The sequence below is a fragment of the Pelodiscus sinensis genome, chromosome 28 (assembly GCF_052426305.1).
Source record: "Pelodiscus sinensis isolate ZL-2025 chromosome 28, ASM5242630v1, whole genome shotgun sequence".
NCBI lineage: Eukaryota > Metazoa > Chordata > Testudines > Trionychidae > Pelodiscus > Pelodiscus sinensis.
Window position 1 is genome coordinate 1,511,768 of NC_143079.1, and position 19,978 is coordinate 1,531,745.

The window sequence follows — 19,978 nt, forward strand, 5'->3', positions numbered from 1 at the left end:
TCCTAGTGGCCCTTCTTTGTACCTGTTCCAGTTTGAATTCATCCTTCTTAAACATGGGAGACCAGAACTGCACACAGTATTCCAAATGGGGTCTCACCAATGCCTTGTATAATGGCACTAACGCCTCCTTATGTCTACTGTAAATACCTTGCCTAATGCATCCCAAAACCGTATTAGCCTTTTTCACGGCCATGTCACAATGGCAGCTCATAGTCATCCCGTGATCAACCAGGACTCTGAGGTCCTTCTCCTCTTCCGTTACTTCCAACGGATGTGTCCCCAGCTTATAACTAAAATTCTTGTTATTAATCCCTAAATGCATAACCTTACACTTCTCACTATTAAATTTCATCCTATTACTATTACTCCAATTTACAAGATCATCCCCATCTTCCTGTATGATATCCTGATTCTTTTCTGAATTGGCAATACCTCCCAACTTCATGTCATCCGCAAACTTTATTAGCAAACTCCCACTTTTAGTGCCAAGGTCAGTAATAAAAAGATTAAATAACAATGGTCCCAGAACTGATCCCTGAGGAACTCCGCTAGTAACCTCTCTCCAGCCTGACATTTCACCTTTCAGTATGACTTGCTGTAGTCTTGCCTTTAACCGGTTCTTTATCCACCTCTCAATTTTCATATGAGTTTCGGTGATAGCAGCAGCGTTTCCCTGCGTGGTGAGCTCAGAGCAGGAGGGTGGCTGTAGGCTCAGCATCTCCGGGGCTATTCCAGCCCAGAGACCGGACCAGGCTGCCCCCACCTTCACAGGGAGCTAAAGGAGCCGTGTGTGGGGTGCCTGGCTGGGCCCAGCAGGCCCTGCTCAGGAGGAGAAAGCAAAGCTCTGGACTGAACAAGACTCCAGTGCCTGCAAGTAGCTGCTGAGCTGAACCAGCAGGGGCCCAGGCAGGGCAGAGCGCCCGCCTTCCCGTACCTGTGGCGTGACCTTTCTGGTGCATCACTAGCACATGGCTGCATCGTGCTGCCCAGCAGGGGCACCGGGTGCCCTTTCAGAAGCTGCGTCAGCCGGGCTGCACGGAAAGCCAAGCGCTCCTGCCTCCTGGCGCGCCGTTGCTTCTGCTGCTGCCGGAAGGTAGGCGCTGCCCCTTCGCACCTGGCTGGCTCCCATCGCTCGGGGACGAGACAACAGCCCAGCTGCAGGCTACTGCCGCCACTGCTCAGCTGCTCTCACGCAACAGGAAGCCGTGGGGCCGAAGGCAGAAGCTCCGTGGATTTCCCTCTCTTCCCTGCCACATCCTGCTCCAGCCAGTGCCTTGAGTCACTTGGCTGGCCCTGCAGCTGGGCCATCAGCCTCACTGGCCCCCTAGGTAGGGCGGGGGGAGGGGCAGGTCTGGGGGCAGCCAGCTCTCAGCACTGCCCGGATCCCAGTGCGCCCCCCACCTCGCCCAGCTCCAGCAGTGATTTACAGGGCCCAGGGCTCTGGCGGCCGTTAGTGGCAGCGACAGCTGGGAGCCCCTCGCACCCCGCCAGTGGGCTTGTGTGACTGTGAATCCCCGTGAGGACAGTCTCATGGAATTGGAAGTGACTTCACTTTGGAGCCCCCTTGCATGCCCCAGGGCTGAGGTTCAGCGATGCTGATGGGTAGATTGGAACCGTTAACACGGGATACGGGCTTTCATGCCGCGATTCCTGCCTAGAGTCCGGCGACTCCTGGTTGCCCACGTGCGTCAGTGCACACAAGCCATGTGTACCTGGGACCCAGCTTGGGTGCGTTCCGGGGCGTCTCGTCCCTACAGCCCAAAGCCCACTGCCTACATCTTACAGACGGGGTGACGGGCACAGAATGACCTGGCCGCACCCAGCTAACAGTGACTAGCAATAGTCCCACACGACCCCTGGCATGGGGCACAGACGAATGCGTCGCAGAGACTTAATTCTCTGCATCGGCGCCAGTTGCAGCCTGGCCGTGGACACCCAGCCAGCAGCGAGAGGGACTCTGTTCTATTTTACTGCCTGCACTGGATGCTTCCCAAAGGTGCCAACACGGTTCCTGCCCTCCAGAGCCCCTGCCTAAGGTCAGATGAGTGAAGGAGGAGAGAGTAGGCAGGAACAGCCACAGCTAGGCTGGGGAGCTGGTAGGATCTGGCAGGGCTGGCCTTACCATGAGGCGAACTGAGGCGGCTGCCTCAGGTGCCAGACTGGGGGGGGGGGTGCCACGAGGACCCAGAGTGTAGAAAATTGTGTCTGCAGCTGGTGCAGACGTATTCTCTCTGCGTTCGATGCACAGAGATGGGGGAGTGCTGTGCTGGAGGAAGGAGGGCACAAGAGACATAACAGGCAGGCAGGGGAAAAGGGGACATGGGGGCACCATTTGAGCTCCCCGCCTCAGGTGCCAAAATGGGATCTGGTATCATGCAGTGGCAAGGAGCAAGCTTCTTGCAGGCCCAGCGTGAGGCAGGTGTTCAGGCAGGGGCAGGATGCGTTGCACGAATCGCTCCTTTCTCAGGTCTATTTAAAAGGCAGGGATTCCTGCTGCTTAAACTCTTGCCTTTTCTCCTTGCATCTCTCCTGCTTTCTAACATTGTGATTGTTTAGATTTGTACCTCTGTGAAATCTCTTCCCTCCTTATCACGTCGCCGGTGGACGAGGGGCTGTGTGCCCCGTGGATGTGAGGGTCCCCCGTGGATCTCAGGGCCGCTCTGCTCCATCGCTGAGCACATCCTGCTCTACCAGAAGTGTCCCTGGGCGTAACTTTGGGTTCTTCCTGCTGCAGCCAGAGCGCCTGCGGCCCCGAGAGCGCTCTGCAAACAGCTCACCTCCCTCAGCTCCTCCCCAGACTGCAGAGAGCAGCAGGACTTTTGTCTAGGTTAATGGAACGAGCACGTTCTCGCCCAGCACGTCCCACACCTGGGTCAAGCAGAGGAGCGCCCATGTCCCAGGGACGTGATCCAGCGGGCTCTGTGCCCTTCCACACCTGCCGTCTCTCTTCAGTGTTTGGGTTTCCCCGGATGAGCCAGACTCAGGCTGGGCCTGGGCAGCTGCACAAGTAAGTGTGGGTGTTTCTCGGGGGCGAGGGGAGGATTTTGAAAAGCTGCCCAGTGGCAGGAGAGGAGCAATGGCCGGGGCGGATAACGGTGCAAGAGGAACGGGGAAGGAGAAAATGCCCAGCGAGGCGCAGGGTTGCAAAGAACGAGCAGCTGAGGCCAATTTCGGAAGAGAAGTTTTCTGGTGCTTGGTGGATGCTGCTCCCTGGGTGCTCTGGTGGTTCTGTGCACGGCTCTGAGGACCAATTGAGCTGGTGTTGCTTAACGAAACTGCTAATGTGATAGGATTCAGCCCTTCAGCAGATTCTTGCCTGGTGATGCGCGCGCTGTGAGTTTTTAGGCCACCAGCCAAGCTCCTTCTCAGGCCCCCAGGAAGCCCATTTCCTGGCTTCATTGCGATGGTTTCCTCAATGAAAATGTAGCATGTGGCTGTCCGGGAGATCAGCTGTCCCAGCGCCACATCCTGGGAACTGCACTGACTTCATCCCACTCCAAAGAGCCCTGCAGGCCAAGCGGGGTCCAGCGGAGCAGAGGGTGGACTCAACATCTGTGTACAAGCTCCAGGGGCCGTCGTGGCAGGGCACGGAGGCCACACCCCGAAGGCAGCGGACTTGCAGACATCGCGTCTCAGGAGCCTGGCAGCAGCTGAGCCCAGGAAGGGGTGAAATGAGGCCGGGCGGGGAAAGGCGTCTCTGAGGAAGGGGCTGCCCTGTTCTAGACGTGCAGGGCTCCTTGCACGTGGGGGCGTTGGACACTGCCATACTCGAGCACACCTGCCCTTGGGGTAATGCTGGACTTATCGCTGCCCCCGCGTCCCTGCGGGGGACTCGTTCTTCCCTCTATTGGTGCCTCCTTCGAGCAGGTGCTAGGCAGGCAGCAGCAGCCCCCTTGGCTCGCCGGGTGGACGGGATGGTTCAATGGCTCCTGCCTTTGAGATTTGGGGGCCAATCTACAAAGCTTTAATGGGGACACCTCAGAAACCTTCTGTTCTTTGGGGGCCCACCATGGCAGTGGTGATCAGCCAAGGCTAGATGCAAAGTCCTATCTGCTGGGCAGTTTGGCTGCGACCCGAGCAGGGGTTCGTTCGCAATGAATCCGGGGTGGGCGGTGACCCCGTTCTGGGGAGGGATCTTTGGGGCAGACCCCTTTGGGCCGTGCTGTCAGCACAGGTGTGTGGAATTTGCAAGCCGCGTGACTCAGTGGTGTGGCCGCGTGTGTTGGGGAACAGCCGCTTGTGGCTGGTGCTCTGCAGGGGCCAACTACATGGCTTGGGAAGTGCAAGCAAGTCCCTGGAGGTGAACAAACCAGCCGGCACGTTGCTCCTTGTCTTGCTTTCCCTTCTCTGCTCGTGTGCCTGGGGCTTGGGAGAAGCTCTTGCAGCTGTGAGGGGCATTTGATGAAACCCAGCCATTTCCTCCTCTTAACTGGCCCTCTTCCCCCACTTCCTGATGAACGAAATGGACGTTTCTCTGCTGCTCCCTTTCTGCTGGGAGTCCCACACATCAGCTCGTTAAAGGGGGTGGGGTGGGGACTGGGGGCTGCTCAGCCACCAGCCTCTTCCTCTCCAGTCTGGGTGGAGTAAAGGGCTCCGTTGTATGAGTGCTCTGGTCTGTCCCTGAGGGCTGTGAGCCCCACTCCTAGGCAAAGTTAATTGAAAAGGCCTTTCTGCTTCATTTGGTGTGGCAAGCGAAGGAAGGCAGGCGCCTGCCCATCGCCTCGTTGGGGGAAGCCCTGTGGGAGGACCGACTTGCACTCTCCAAATGTTACTAAATACCAAACGCCCGAGATCGTGTCAAGCGAACGACGCTGACATTTCCGGGGTGCCGGCGTGGCCTGGCTGCTGGCGTTCCCTGATCGCCATCCCACGGCTGCCTTGCGTGACCCACGTGCACTGCCTATTTAAATGCTAATTGACTAGGAGAACTGTATGAAAACTTCCCGGGAATTGGAGCTGGAGAATTAGCTGGGCTTCACTGCCAGCTCTTCCAGCTGCCCGCCCCCCCCGGGACTTGTCCGTCTTCACCTGGGAACAGGGAGCTCTGTTTTGCTGAGCTGCTACTGGTGAATTAATGTTTAAGAGAAAGCCCCAGTGCACTATAACAGCCAATTATGGGGCAGGTAAATCATTTTAAAAGGAAAAATGTAAAGTCTTAAATGTAATAAGAAATCAGGATTAGCAATTCATCTAGGAGCTGCCATTTGAACAGCCTGGAGCTGGAGATGGGCTGGAACCAGACCCCCCAATCCACCATCAGGAACTTTGGGGAGACTTCACAGCTGGCCCCAGCTCTGCATCAGGATGAGCCAAACCCTGGATCAAAGCTCCCCCGTGGGTGGAGGGCACTTGAAATCTGGAACCGAGATGTCTTAGCTGGCCCCTCCTCTCTGCTGCTGCGGGGGCAGGTTGTGGCTGCCCGTACGCCCTGAGGTCAGAGTTCAAATGGCTGGCAGGTCAAGTTAAGTAAGCACCTATGGCAGTTAAACACCCAGGGGAATCCATCGCTCCATGAACAGACTAATGCTGTTCAATGAATCCCACTGAATTCTGCTGCTTTCACATGGACCCGACCTCTCTCCATCCCATGTCTGGGCAGCACAGCCAGGCCAGACTTGTGCACCAGGAACTCCACCAGCTCCCTCCCTCCCTGCTTCTGCTCTGTATTCAGAGTCTTTCTCCAGCTCCTTCCCTGCCCCGTCTGGGCTGTATCACCCAGGGGTGCAGCAGCTAAGCAGGTGCGGGGCAGCGCTTGCCTGCGAAAAGGAGATTTCCCAGAGGCAGAAATGCTTAGAGGTCAGACTGAACCCCAAGCCCAGTCACATATAGACGTGTCTTCCACGGGGTGGAAGGCTTTTGATACAGTCTCCCACTATATTCTTGCCAGCAAGTTAAGGGAATGTGGATTGGATAAATGGACTGTAAGGTGGATAGAAAGCTGGCTAGAAGGTCAGGCCCAGCGGGCAGTGATCAACGGCTCGATGTCAGGATGGCGGTCGGTTTCTAGCGGAGTGCCCCAAGGTTCGGTTCTAGGACCGGTTTTGTTCAATACCTTTATTAATGACCTGGATGAGGGGATGGATTGCACCCTCAGCAAGTTTGCAGATGACTCTAAGCTAGGGGGAGAGGTAGATACACTCGAGGGCAGAGATAGGGTCCAGAGTGACTTAGAAAAATTGGAGGATTGGGCCACAAGAAATCTGATGAGGTTCAACAAGGACAAGTGCAGAGTCCTGCCCTTGGGATGGAAGAATCCCAAGCATTGTTACAGGCTGGAGACCAACCAGCTAAGTAGTAGTTCTGCAGAAAAGGACCTGGGATGAGAAGCTGGATATGAGTCAACAGGGTGCCCTTGTAGCCAAGAAGGCTAATGGCATATTAGGGTGCATTAGGAGGAGCATTGCCAGCAGATCCAGAGATGTCATTTTTCCTCTTTATTCGGCTCTGGTGAGGCCACATCTGCAGTATTATGTCCAGTTCTGGGCCCCCCCACTACAAAAAGGATGTGGATGCATTGGAGAGGGTCCAGCGGAGGGCAACCAAAATGATTAGGGGGCTGGAGCATATGATCTACGAGGAGAGGTTGAGGGACTTGGGTCTGTTTAGTCTGCAGAAGCGAAGACTGACGGGGGAATTTGATAGCAGCCTTCGACTTTTTGAAGGGAGGTTCCAAAGAGGCTGGAGAGAGGCTGTTCTCAGTAGTGACAGATGGCAGAACAAGGAGCAATGGGCTCAAGTTGCAGTGGGAGAGGTCCAGGTTGGATATTAGGAAAAACTATTTCACTAGGGCTGTGTCTAGACTGCCCAGTTTTTCTGGAAAATCAGCCGCTTTTCCAGAAAAACGTGCCAGCTGTCTACACTGGCCGCTTGAATTTCCGCAAGAACACTGACGATCTCATGTAAGATTGTCAGTGTTCTTACGGAAATACTATGCTGCTCCCGTTCGGGCAAAAGTCCTTTTGTGCAAAAGTGCCGGTGTAGACAGCTTGGATTTGTTTTCCGCAAAAAAGCCCCAATCGTGAAAATGGTGATTGGGGCTTTTTTGCGGAAAAGTGCGTCTAGATTGGCCACGGATGCTTTTCCGCAAAAAGTGCTTTTGCGGAAAAGCGTCCTGCCAATCTAGACGCTCTGTTCCGAAAATGCTTTTAACATAAAACTTTTCCATTAAAAGCATTTCCGGAAAATCATGCCAGTCTAGACGTAGCCTAGGAGGGTGGTGAAGCGCTGGGCTGGGTTCCCTAGGGAAGTAGTGGAGTCTCCATCCCTAGAGGTGTTTAAGTCTCGGCTTGACAAAGCCCTGGCCAGGTTGATTTAGTTGAGATTGGTCCTGCCTAGAGCAGGGGGCTGGACTCGATGACCTTCTGAGGTCTCTTCCAGCTCTGTGGTTCTATGATTAAGCCCTTGGCAGGAGCATTGTGCGCTGCTACCAAAGGACCATCCTCTCTCCATCTTCTGCCGGGGGCATTCATGAGCCTTGCTCCACATTCCCATGGCTGGCAGGGGAGCGGAGGGTCGTAAATATGTGCCTGAAGTGGCCCGTGGAAAGTCTGGAAATGAAACCTGCCCTCCCATCCGTCACCTGGTTGGACTTTTGACTTGTAATGAAAATAACGCTCTGCTTGTGCCCTCATGTTAAGGGAGACGTAAATGACTCTTAGGAAAGAGCAAGTAAAAGGCTGAAAGAGGTTACAAGATTTATTAATTTGTAAGGTATTTGTAAAATGTCTTGAGTAGACCCTCCCATTGCTGGAGTACGTGTTGCGGTTCTGAGGCGTGTGTGTCCGTTCAGAGGCTCAGGTGTGCAGCATCATACTCTGAAATGCTCTTGTAACAGCCAAAGAGCCAAGTGGGATCATGAAGCCTCACAGCTCAAATTGTTTCTAAAACTGCTGCCAAGCAGCCTGCAACATTCTTCTCCCAGGGCTTGGGAAGAGGGTTGGGATTTCTGTGCCTCTTTCCTCTCTCCCCTGCCCCAGAAAGGTGTCTAAGGCTAGCAGGGTGGCAGGAGTTAACGTGCCTGTGCAGGGTACGTGAGCAGACAGCTGCTCCAGCTCTGGCCAAGGTCCTTGGAATGATCAGCCAGGCATAACTATCCCTGAAGGGTCTTGTTAGGAGCCCTGCGTGTTCCCATCTTATCCTGACCCCCCATCACTGCTCAGCTGGGGATTCTTGGGAAGCGTCAAACCCAGCCTGGCTGTTACTCACTGACTGACGTAACGTGTTGGCACGAGGCGAGCTTGCCTGCTAGTACCCGTGTATAGGCTGACCCATCAGCGCGGCAGGGTGAACCAGTCCCGGGCAATGAAGACCTGGCTTAAACTGTGGCCATGAATGCAGAATGACCCTGGAAGTGTGGACGGTCTGTACAGGCTCCATCGCCTGCTGCTGCTTTTCCAGTTGTTAGCTCTCTGCCTGCCCTGGGTTTGCAGGCCGGAGGAAATGCCAAAGCCTCCCCTCACTGTAGGCTCTGACCAGAGCCTGCCAGCCTGGCAGAGCTAGGAAAGTCCGAGAGCAGAGACCCTGATTCCTGTTTCTAAACCGATTGGTCCAGCAAAGCATCACGTGAACACCTGCAGTCCAGGAGACCTGCCTGCTCGCTCCTCAGCATCTCCTGGGGATGAAGGATTCTCTCCCAGCTGGCGCAGGTGTGGGTGTGTGAGCTGGCGGAGGGGAGAGGCATGACCTTGGTTTCATCTGGCTCAATTGCCCTAGCGACGTGAGCCCGGTGGGCAGAGACATGACAAAGGGGAGTTCTCGTTCCTCGCTCTCTAGCTGGGCTGACAGCACCCGAGGCCGGGAATTGGCTTCCGAGCACGTGTGAAACCCCAGGAGCAACACGCTGCCCTCAATTCGGGACTGAACGGCAAAAATGTTTTTCCTTCAACAAATTGCTCTCCAGGGCTGAGATGTTTTCCTTTGGTTTAACATGTTCTGCCGCTTGCCCAGCGGTGCACACGTGTGCCATGCTGCACCGATACCCTCACCCGGAGCAAGTCCTGCAGAACTTGGCACCACCCGACTGCTCCATCCTCTGACAAGCGTCCAGCGTCCGCTGTCCTGCCCCTGCTCCCAGCCTCGTGCACCTGTTCAGTCGTCTCCTCTGCTTCCACAGGCCCCTGGCTTCCCAGCCGAGTCCCTGCAGTCCCAGACTGCCAGAGTGACCCACTTCTGCCGGACGGTGCCAGTATAAAATCCTGCTTCATTGGTCAACTGGTTTAACGTGATGTTTAACTGATTAAGGGCGGGGACTGCTCCAGCCCAGCTAGCCTGGAGTAGCCCCCTATCCTCCGCAGCCGGGTTGGTCCTGCCCTCCTGCCACAGGGAGGGGCTGCTCCAGTCTGGCCAGAGCAGCCCCTGCCTACGATGTACCCAGGCTCGCCACAAACGGGCTGCTTGGGGCAGTTGGAACAGCCCCTGTCTGTGGTGAGCTCCGCCGCACTGGAACAGCCCCCTACCCATGGCAAGCGGGCGGCTGCTCCATCCCCCACCAGTTACCCAGGACTGGTAACTGCACCCATTAACCTGTCACATCCCTAGTGCAGAATCACACTGTCTTGTATCAAATTGCCTCCTGCTGTCTCTGGCTCTGCCCTGGACTCGGGTGCTCCTGGTGCAGGGGCTGTGCGCTGAGAGTGTTCGGGCAGCGTGGGACACAGGGGGTGCTGCCCCAGACCCCTCTCGTCACTAATAGCGTCCTTCAGATGTTGCAGTAGGCTAATCGGAGGCCCTCTATTGGTCAGTGTCCTGGTGTTCTTCTTTCTCCCTCTGTTTATATGGCCAGAACGTGATCTCTGCTCACAGCCTTCAGCAGCCTTCTACGTTGGCCATAAAGCCGCCACCCCATCTCCCATGCAGCCCTCAAACCTCACTGCAGCCGCCATGCACAAGGGCAGCAGCCAGCTGATGATGGCCGGGCACGTCATGAGCCGTGGTTGCTGCTCTCACCTGGGCAAAGGATGATGCCCGTCCCAGGACTTTTGTTGTTCTGTCTCCCAGCTGCCAGGCCAGCCAGTTGGGCTTTGTCTGTTAGCCTGAGGGCTTTTGGGGGTGGGGATTGTCACTTACTGTGTGTGTGTGGTGCCTCGCCCAATGCTCTCCTCCTCTCTAGCCTTTGATACCTCCCCTGCCTGTCAGGGTGGCTAAGCACTGGGGTAAATTGCCCGGGGAGGCTGTGGGATCGATATCACTGGAGAATTTTAGGAGCAGGTTAGACAGACGCCTGTCGGGGCTTAGAACGGCTCTGAGTGCAGGAGACTGGACTAGATGTTCTCCTCCGCCCTACGATTCTGTCATCTCCAGCCCAGCCTGTTCCCTTCCCATCAGGCCCCTAACTCCTTTTGCTAACACTATAAGAAAAATAGCGACAAGGTGCTTTTGATTTGTCTCTGCTCTGTGGGAGTCAATCTGGCTTCTCTTGCTGACCTGTCGTGCTCCCCAAGAACCCAGGCTTGTGCATGGGACAGGGAGTTTGGGGGTTTTGAGGCTCTGGATAATAGTAGATGCTAAACAGTGAGTGAGATTGACTGACTGAAACCAATGCAGACCTGCACAGGGCGAGAGGACCAATCAGAGCCGGTGGGGGCGGAGCCTGGTCTCTTGCAGATAATTACTAAGTGCATTTCCAGCACTGTGGGTCTGGGCTGCTGAAAGATCTGGTCGCAGAGCGGGGAAAGCTGTATTCATAACTCCGGAGAGCTCCTATCTCAGCAGCATCACTGGAACAGCTCTGTTCTCGGCTCGCGCCCGCCCAGCCAGCAACAGAAAGGTACTGCCCGCATCCCTCCTTGTTCTGTGTGTGGTTTGAATCTGTCTCGCTCGTGCTTAGAAAAGTTTATGGGGAAATCCGAGCTGTGTAATAGCAGGCCGCTTGTTTGTGTGCCGGGTGCTTTCATAAACTTCTCAGGCACAGGAGCCTGGTTTGGTTTGTTGCTGTGAAGTGTGTTATTGCAGGGCTCTCTCCGGTGCATGGAGAGATGCCAGGGGTACGTGTGCATAGATGGGGCCAGGATTCTTGCGCCACCAGGCACTGTTGTGCGGAGGGCTGTGTGCCAGGTGTGTAGGTAGTGCATACGCTGTCACACCTGTAGGAGGTGGGTGCCGGGGATTAGATGCATAATCCTATTAACCACACTGTTTATCCCAGTCTGTCTATAAAATACTGCCCTCGGCATTTTTATTAAGCATCACGGTCCATTGGTTCATCGCAGGCTCAAGGGTGCACAGGCTACAGACCGGCCTACCAGCTGCAGAGACGTGTACCAGATTGACGCCTCTCACTTGACCCAAATGCCACGGGGAAGTTATGTTCCAGGGACCGTGAATCTTGAGAGCCATTGCTGGTACCTGTCGGACAATAACGTGGTTCTCCCCTTTGCAGGCAAGTCTGGCAAACTTTCCAGCCTGGCACTGGTGAGATAAAGCCAAGGCACATTTCTAGAAATCCCGTCGGTCCTGTAAAGATTGGAGCCGCCTTCCATGAGGCGCCTCTGACCAGACTTGTAGCAGCAGCTTGGGCTGCAAAGACAAATGTTGTGAAAGCAGCTCCGGGCTTTTACAGGTTGTGCTAGTGGAAGGGAGTTGAATGCATGGCCCGTTGGGGCTGACCGCACACCTTGCACAGTGTTCATCTGCATGCAAGAGCACGAAACAAAAGCCAAATCCTTGGGCATCGTGAGCTGGGTTACCAGTGGTCCAGGCTGAGGAAGTAACCGACTCTGATGAGACATCAGAATTGTTGGCGATCTGCCTGCACCTGAGTCCTGGCCAGTCATCCCCTATGAGTAAACGTGTTCTCAACCTTACCTACAGGCTGGGGCTACCCATCTCGGAGGCCAGAGTGACTAGTGCCCGGGGCCAGGTAGGAGTGAGTTTGGAAAGCCGAGCTGTGCTAGCTGAAAAGCTGCAGTTTGCCCTTTCTGTGTGTGACTGTGCAGCAGACTCCCGTGAACACGTGTTATCTGTCCGCAAAACAAAACCGCCAGCCCTGAAATACAATTCCAGACACCAACAGGGCTTCCCAACACAGCCCCTGCATCCCTACCTGATGGGCACTCAATGAGTTGCTAGACAAGGTCCAGTGGGGTAAGAGATTTGTGCCAGGCAGAGGGATTCCTGCGTTAAGGCTCTTTGTTTTTATGCAGCAGAGCGACAGCATCCTAAGGCTTCTGCTCCCAGGTCCCCAGGCTGGATCGTGGACTGGAAACACTTGTGATTTGATACAGAATTTTAGAAAAGCTGTTTTGAAGACAACTCGCAGCCAGTGACTCACTATGGGAAGAGGCTGGGGGAGGGGGAAGAGAGGAGCTTCTGAAAGTGAAAAATGGTCTCTCCCTCGCCGTATGGGAAATAGTAAAAGCAATAAATCACCGTTAAAAATAGCACATGGCAATGCAGGGTTACAGGAAGCCGAGGTGGAAACCCAGCTCATCTCCCCCGCGGCAGTTTCTGCAGAGCATTTCCTAGCGCTTCCTCCGGGCCCGTGTCCAGTGTCCCAGGCAGCGGGACTTGCACCGCTTCCCCCGGGAGACGGCCTTGCAGCCGCTGCTCACTCACCAGGCATGGAAATCAGACTTGTATTTCCCTCCTCTGAGTTTCATGTGATCCGTCCTCGTCGCCTTTCAAGCCCTCCCGCTCAGATTGGCTCCACATCTCTGCACACACCTTCCTCCAACGCAGTGGTCACTTTGTTCCTTCCTGAGTATTTCCTCCTCTCAAACCGTCCCATCCCCTGGTCACATCCGGCCTCTCTGCACTCTGGGCTAACAAAGGGCTGGGTGCAGGGACAGTCTCACGAGCAGAGGGCCCGCAGCGTGCTCTCCTCCTGCCCGAGGGGAGACGAGAACTAGTCCTGGTGACGTCTCCTGATCGTGCCAACGTGCACCTGATTGTGCTTTGCTGATTAGCCCACCTGAAAAGAGAGCTGGGCCATCTAGAAACAGGAGGGTGATAATACTTGTCGGGATCAGTTGTAATTTGCTGCTTCGGGCTAGAAATGGAATTGGCCCAGCCAGGTGCCATTTGCCGATTCACCATCCTACCCCTAGTGCTCAGGCAGGACGGTTTCACAGCACTGAGATCTGCTACATGCTGCCTGCTATTCCCAGAGAGTCACCTGGAGAGAATAACAGACCCTTGTTCCTGGGTGCCAGCTGCCAGTCTTGCCGCAGGAGTCTGTCACTCCTCCCTTCCCTTGGCTGATTTAAACTACATCCTGTCCCACTCCACCAGTCCCCTCCCCACGAAAGTGCAGTGGTCAACTGTAGGGTTGCCAGATGGTTTCCCCCAAAATACCAAACACACGTATTTGTTGAGCAAAAAAACCCAAAAAACCTCTAAATACCGAACACGTGCTGAAATTTGTTGATGAAAAACCCCCACAACTATGCTTAACGGTAAATGGGAACTTTAGCATAAACGATCAACAGTCTACATCGTACAGTTTGACTACATGAACCTCCCAGCCCCGATCGTGTCCCCGCCCCCAGCTGGCTTCTGTCTGGCGCCCAGCTGGAAAAGCAGAAAATACTGGACATTACCTATCTCCTAGAGCTGGAAGGGACCTTGAGAGTCATTGAGTCCAGTCCCCTGGCCTCACAGCAGGACTAAGCACCATCCCTGACAGATTTGCCCCAGATCCCTAAAGGCCCCCTGAAGGATTGAGCTGACAACCCTGGGTTTAGCAGGCCACAGAGCTATCCCCCCCGTGTCTGGTATTTTCTGAATTTTTTTACCAAACAGAGGGCACAAAAACCAGACTGTCCGGTTGAATACCAGACACCTGGCAACCCTCGTCAACCGAGGTTATGTTCGAGATTTATTCTTGTGTAACAAGCAAACGGGGGCCTTTTCCTCTCCATTATTTCTGATCAGGTTTTGTTCTGTTATGAAATACTTGCAGGGTCAGGAGGACCAGGAGTTTAGAGGACAGTGTGATTAGGGCGTTGGGACTCCTGGGGTCCCTTTCTGGCTGTGCAGCATGTCACTTAGGCACAGCCTGTCACCCTTGGCTGTCCAAAGTTAGGGACCAAAACTCGGATAGTTAAGCTCTGTGATGGGGTCTGCACCTCCCAGCAGCCCAGCCAGGATGAACAGGGTCCTGAGTGGTCACCCAGCCCCTCGAGGGGTGATTGAGGGAAGCCCCGCTGGGGAAGGGCTGGGCTGGCACTGGGAAGCCAGAGGAGAGATGATCACAGAGGGAGCAGACAGCAGGAGGGGGACCTGCTACTTCCACAAAGCTAGGAAGTGCCCTGGCAGTGAGAGGAAACCCTACTGCAGGCTCTAAATAAAACCGAGGCCTGGGATCCAGTGGTGTCATGAGTGCTCAGCACTGGGGATGCTAAATATCGGTGAATTGAATAGTCGATTAATCTCATGAATTCTGAATGGTTAGTCGACTATTCTATAGTCCCTGGGGCAGGGCCAGCAGCCAATGCGCTCCGGCCTCACTCCAAGGAACCCCCTGACACTCTGCGCTGCTGCCTCCATATCAGAGGCAGCAGTGCAAGGTGCCAGGCTGGAGCTGGTCAAAAACCAGCGCCCCTTGTGGACTGGCTGCCTGCCGCCCAGGGGATGGAAGCTTCACCATTGCAGAGTGCAAAGTCCCCCCTTGCTGACAGTGCTATGGCAGTACACATCGATAAACGGGCAAGCACATCGATAAATGGGCAGGGGGACTCTTGGAAGGAAGGGCTGCAGCCTGTCCCACACAAGGGTGACATTTTCTCGCCTGGGGCCGAAGATCTTTGCCTTCGCCCCAACCATCTGTTTTATTCCTCTTTATCCTTTGTCACTGACCATGGGCAGTGTAAGAGGACCCGGCTTTGCGGATGCGCCTCAGGCCAGGCCTTCTGGGAGTGCGTGGGTGCAGCTCGGGAAATGCTTTGGCTCCTTCACTTCAAGATTCTCTAGGGCTTTTCAGGGCATCTCCCTGGGGCCCAGGCAGCTCCGTAGGATGCAGACGGCTTCTGGGGGCTCTGAGCAGGACTGCACGCCGCTGTCCAGGAGGCAAGTGGCCAGTCTGTGGAGAGAGGGGACGTGAGGAGGCCTTGGGTCAGAATTTCCAGACGTCACAGACACAGAATGCACAGGCCACGTGTCAGGAATGACCCTGGGATCTGGAGAGCACTCGGCATCTTCTCCCCCGGATGGCCCAGCATTGTCTGGCCTGCAGGCATTCTGTGTGGCCAGGGCAGCCGTGCCGTGCAGCGCTCCTGGGCGGTTCCTCAGGGGGTGAGCACACCTGAAAACACCCTGCGCCCGGCTACCTGGGGTCTCAAATGGAAACAAGCCCTTGTTCTCACAGGCCCCCGCACCTGCAATGGGCTTCTGCGCTATGGCCGCAGGGGAGGAGAGTGCTTGCGCAGGGGCTTTGTGCTCAGCGTATCAATGCAAATTGAAGCCAAGGGGAATTAAGCACGCGCTTAAGCGCTTTCCCGACTTGTGGCCTAACGCCAGGATAGTAAATAAGAGGGAAGTGAGGTTGGAACTCAGGATTGTGCACAGCCTTGAGCACTGCCTGCCTGTGGCAAGTGATGGCGATGGGACATCGTCTGAGCCTGCGACCGGGCACCATGCTAGTTCCTTTGTGAGCAGTAACTCGAGCTCAGACCGCATCTGCCTGGACGGGGTCTGGCTGCTCCTACTCTGTGCTGCTCGGTAGGGACAGGTTTGTTTCAGCCTCTTTAAGACGGGCGTAGAGCTGGTTTTCCAAGGGCAACGTGGTGCCCAGGAGTCTGGCAACAGAATCCACATGTCCCTTGCCCTCCACCACTCAGGAGTGGAGGCCCAGCCCTCCAAAGGTGTCAGCACTGCCTCACGGCTTGTGTCAGAGGACATGATACTGCGAGGACCCTGAGGGGCGATGAGCAAGAACAGTGGCGTGCAGTGTGGTAGCCTGGCTCTGGATAGACGATAACGATAAATGGTCCTGGGGTCACTCCTCCAGCTCCATGGGGGTCCTCGCTGCGGGTGGCCCAGAGCTCCCTGACCGGGCCGAAGGCTCCGCCTTTTCTCAGGCCAGTCATGCCTCAATGAACGGAGGGAGTCCAGGCCCCTCTTCTGCCTGGCCAGCGCTTCCCTGGGTGGGCGGTTGAGCCCTGGCCGACGGGTTGAGCCCCAATTGGGCCTTGCTTAATTAACGTGGCCACTGAGGCTCCCTTCTCCTCGCTCGTGTGCAACTGCTGGTCAGGGAGCCCGTCGCATGCTCCAGGGAAAGCAGGTTAGAAAGAGCAGACGTTACACCCCGTCTGTCCGTGTAGGCCAACGAGCATCACCACAGTAATTCCTAGAGCCGAGCAGCCAGGAAAACAGCCAGTCTTGAGGTAAACGCTGCCCCAGCGCCTGGTAACTTGTTCCAATGGTTAATTACGCTCACTGTTAAAAATGTACGCCTCATGGCCAGTCGTAATTTGTCTGGCTTCAGCTTCCAGCCAGTGGATCGGGTTGCACCTTTCTCTGCTCGCTGGAAGAGCCCGGGGTGGGCTATTTGTTCCTCAGGTAGGTACTTAGACTGCGGTCACATCACCCCGCCCGTCTCTTTGTTAGCCTCTTGCGTGTTAGCACAAGATGCCTTCTCTCTGTCACCTTGTCACAGACGCTCATGCAGCGCCTGCTGTTTTCGTAGCCTATGCGCTTGGTTCTGCTGACAGCTGGATTTCTCTCTGAGGTGAAGGTGGGCACACTTCTACCTGCCACTGGGCTCTGCCCTTCTGTGTTATTGAACGACGACAGACGCCTCTTGCTCAGAGAGAACTGGGGAAGCCATCTCCCTTCTAGGAACCATGCCGTTTCCTTAGCTATTTATTAATTAGTAGGAAATAAAGTTGCTGGGAATGATCAAATTTTGAGAAAGACCTTGGGCTCTGAAATGCTCCCAGAGGAGTGCTGCCTAATCTCTCCCTAATTGTATTGGTGTTTAATTTGTTGTTGTTTTTACTGTAATGTTCTCATTTTTCCAGATAGTTTGTTTTGTTTCATTAGCTGGAGATGAATATTCGTGGTATTAACTCTTGCCTGTTGTGTAATATTAACGTCTTGTGGAAGCGTAGCGTGCTGGCAGCAGAACCAGCTGGCTCAGCCGGGCTTGGCTGTCATGTTGTGCTTTCCATGCGGCGTGCAAGCGAATTCGGGTGTGTGGCTGCATGCGAGCCAGTGCCTGCATTTCACTCCCGTCCGTGCATGGCACGGGGGCTGCTCACCAGCACCCTGCAGGGTCAGTGCCCAGGAAGGTGGGTGTGTACGGTGGTGACAGAACTGACAGCTGTGGGCGGGGGGCGTGGCAGCCAGGAGTGTGCTGCTTGCTGCCATAGGGTCACTGCGTCGTGTGACTGGAGCCAGGAAACACGTCACGTGTCAAAGCCAGACCCTTTCCTGGTGTGAACTGGCCTGCGCCATTGAAAGGCAATCGGGTTCCTACCCATTCTGGATCTAGCCATCGACTCCAGGCGCGCTCTCCTGGGTACCAGACCCTAACTTGGGGCAAGGGGGTCAGAAGTACCCAGCCCTGAGACCTGGGTGCAGATCCCCCAGTTTGTCTTCCTGCCCGAGCGCTGGGTCCCAGTGGATGGCTGATCCCTGAGGCTGCCGCACAGTCAGACCTTGGGGAGCAGCGTCAAAAGCACAAAGTCATTTAGGAGCCAGGTGCTGTTGCAATGTTGCCCTTATTACAGCAGTCTCTAGCGGCCCCAGCCCCACTGGGCCAGGCAACATACAGACCCTCCCTGCACTCCAGGGAGCTCCCGAAACGCTGCACCTCCAGGCTCCAGTGAGCGGGCAGTGATGAGTGTGGGGCACCTGTCACTGTGCTTGGCCCTATTCGGTGTCATTGGTCCTACATTTCCATAGGTGACACTGCGTTTAGAAAGGAGATGACTGAGAGGGGACACACAAGCAGTTTTCAGGTATCTAAGAGGGTGTTACAAGGAGGAGGGAGACAAATTGTTCTCCTGGGCCTCTGAGGACAGAATAAGCAGCAAGGGGCTTAAATCACCGCACGGGAGGTTGAGGTTGGACATTAGGAAAAGCTTCCTGCCTGTCACGGGGGTAAAACACTGGAATAAGTTGCCTGGGGAGGTTGTGGAATCTCTACCCCTGGAGATAGTTAAGAGCAGGTTGGACAGACACTGGTCAGGGATGATCTAGATGGTGCTTGGTGCTGCCCAAGGGCAGGGGACTGGACTCGATGCCTCTCGAGGTCCCTTCCAGTTCTACTATTCTGTGATTCTATGATCTTTTAACCAGTTCCTGATCCACGTAAGGTCCTCTGACCAGCTTCCTACCAGCTCTTATCCCAGGCCTGCTTACTGAAGAGCCTTTGGTGAGGGATCTTGTCAGAGGCTTCCCACAGTCAGTCCAGGACTGCTGTGCCCACTGGATCACCTTGTCCACATGCTTGTTTGCTCTCAAAGAGATTACAAGACACCTCTGGTGCCCCAAGTGGGCTGGGAAAATGAGGATGCTGCTAGACAGCACTGAGCTTTGCGGCATAAGCAAAGGCACATGATCAAACCCTAAAGCCCCAGTACACAGCTACCACTCATGCTGATTTTAAAGGGGCTGGCAAGCCGGACCTTTCTGCCAAAGTGATAAAATGGGGCAGGATCCGTATATAGGCTGTGTTGGCTGAAGGGCATGTATACATCTACAGGGTACGTGGAAGCCCTGAGGCAGCCCTCAGAGCAAAGAGATGTCATGTGGAAATTGAGAGAGGCCTGCATTTCAAACCCAGGGGATGTACTGTGTGATTCCAACTTTATTATGCCTTTAAGTCCGCAGGGAGAAGAATAGATGACAGGGAAATCAAGAGGGAAATGGCATTTATCCTCCTTCCAGTACTTGACAAAATGCAGAGCTGAGCCCGTCTCCAAGCAGTTCACAAACGCCGACACTTCAAAGGGCTTGTTTTAATCCATTTCATCACCTAATGGAAGGCGAGCGGGTCTGGAAATTCACACAAGAGGCTTTCAAAAGGATTTAAAAGAGCCTAATTTAAAAGTGCAGAGAGAGAAATATTAGGTTGTTTAAATGTTTTTTCCAAAGCAAACCTTAATTAGTCTGACATGTTAACGGGGAACTGGGGTCTTGCATGTACTTAAGCCAGCACCTGTTTTTTGCCAATAAGCACCTATTGGTGGAATGATCCCTGGATGGAGGGGAGCAAGAATGAACCATGTTCGTTTATATCAGCAGCTTGACTTGAAGCTGGAGAGGTGTCATCTCCTTTCCCTCCGGTGTTGCTTTAAAAGTACGCCTGTTATTGAAGGCAGCTATGTGTTCAGCACTGCAGATCCCTCTGGAGTCGGGAGCTCTCTTGGCCACAGCGGGTGGTAGAAGCTGCTGCTCCCAGAAAGCAGCAAGTTACTGCAAAAGTCCAACAAGCCCCCAACAAAACGGAAAATTTTGGAGCTGGTGGGAAAGGACAATGCAGGGATATTCAAAACCCTCCTGAAAAATGCACCAACACACTCAAGCCAGCAATTGTCCCCCTGCTCCCAGCACTGAAATATTCCAGTGAGAAAACGGAAAGGCTCTGACCAGTGTGTATTCGGAACCCAGAGCAGCTTGTCAGAACCCCCAGAAATGGAGTGGACACAAACACCCACAGCTTTTACGGTAGCAAATCAATCAACCAATTAAAATCTTGCTGTATCGGCGGCTGCAAAGCCTCCATCATTTCAAATATGCCAAGCACATGTGACCAGACTGCGCACTAGTAAACAAAATAAAAACTTGCGGGGGCTTTCGAAGGCGCTTGGAACGGTGAGCAGTATGTTCTGGACTGGGGGGCTGGGACTGAGAAGGAGACGGTTGCAGGGGCCTAGCAGCACTGAGTTTAATGTTCCCTTGCAAACTTCTCTGAGGACTGGCTGCTTTAAGGGAGTCTGCATGGCTCTGTGCTGTGTGAAAACCAGAGGCTCACCTAAAATAGGAGAAACAGAAGGTGCACACATACTTGTGAGTATTTTATGGTGGTGAGAGCCTG

The 19,978-nt window shown here is 54.6% G+C and overlaps 1 protein-coding gene across 3 annotated transcripts in view; it reads left to right on the forward strand.

Annotated features, from left to right (window-relative positions):
• Positions 1 to 19,978, forward strand: part of ZMAT4 (zinc finger matrin-type 4) — a 200,875-nt gene that overhangs the window by 54,469 nt on the left and 126,428 nt on the right. The window contains exon 1 of one of the 3 annotated variants that reach the window (XM_089773816.1): positions 9,661 to 10,765. The exons of the other annotated variants lie outside the window; for them this stretch is intronic. The gene's annotated coding sequence lies outside the window, so the exon portion shown is untranslated. Of the gene's footprint in view, positions 1 to 9,660; positions 10,766 to 19,978 lie in introns of those variants that run through there. 3 annotated transcript variants of the gene reach the window in all.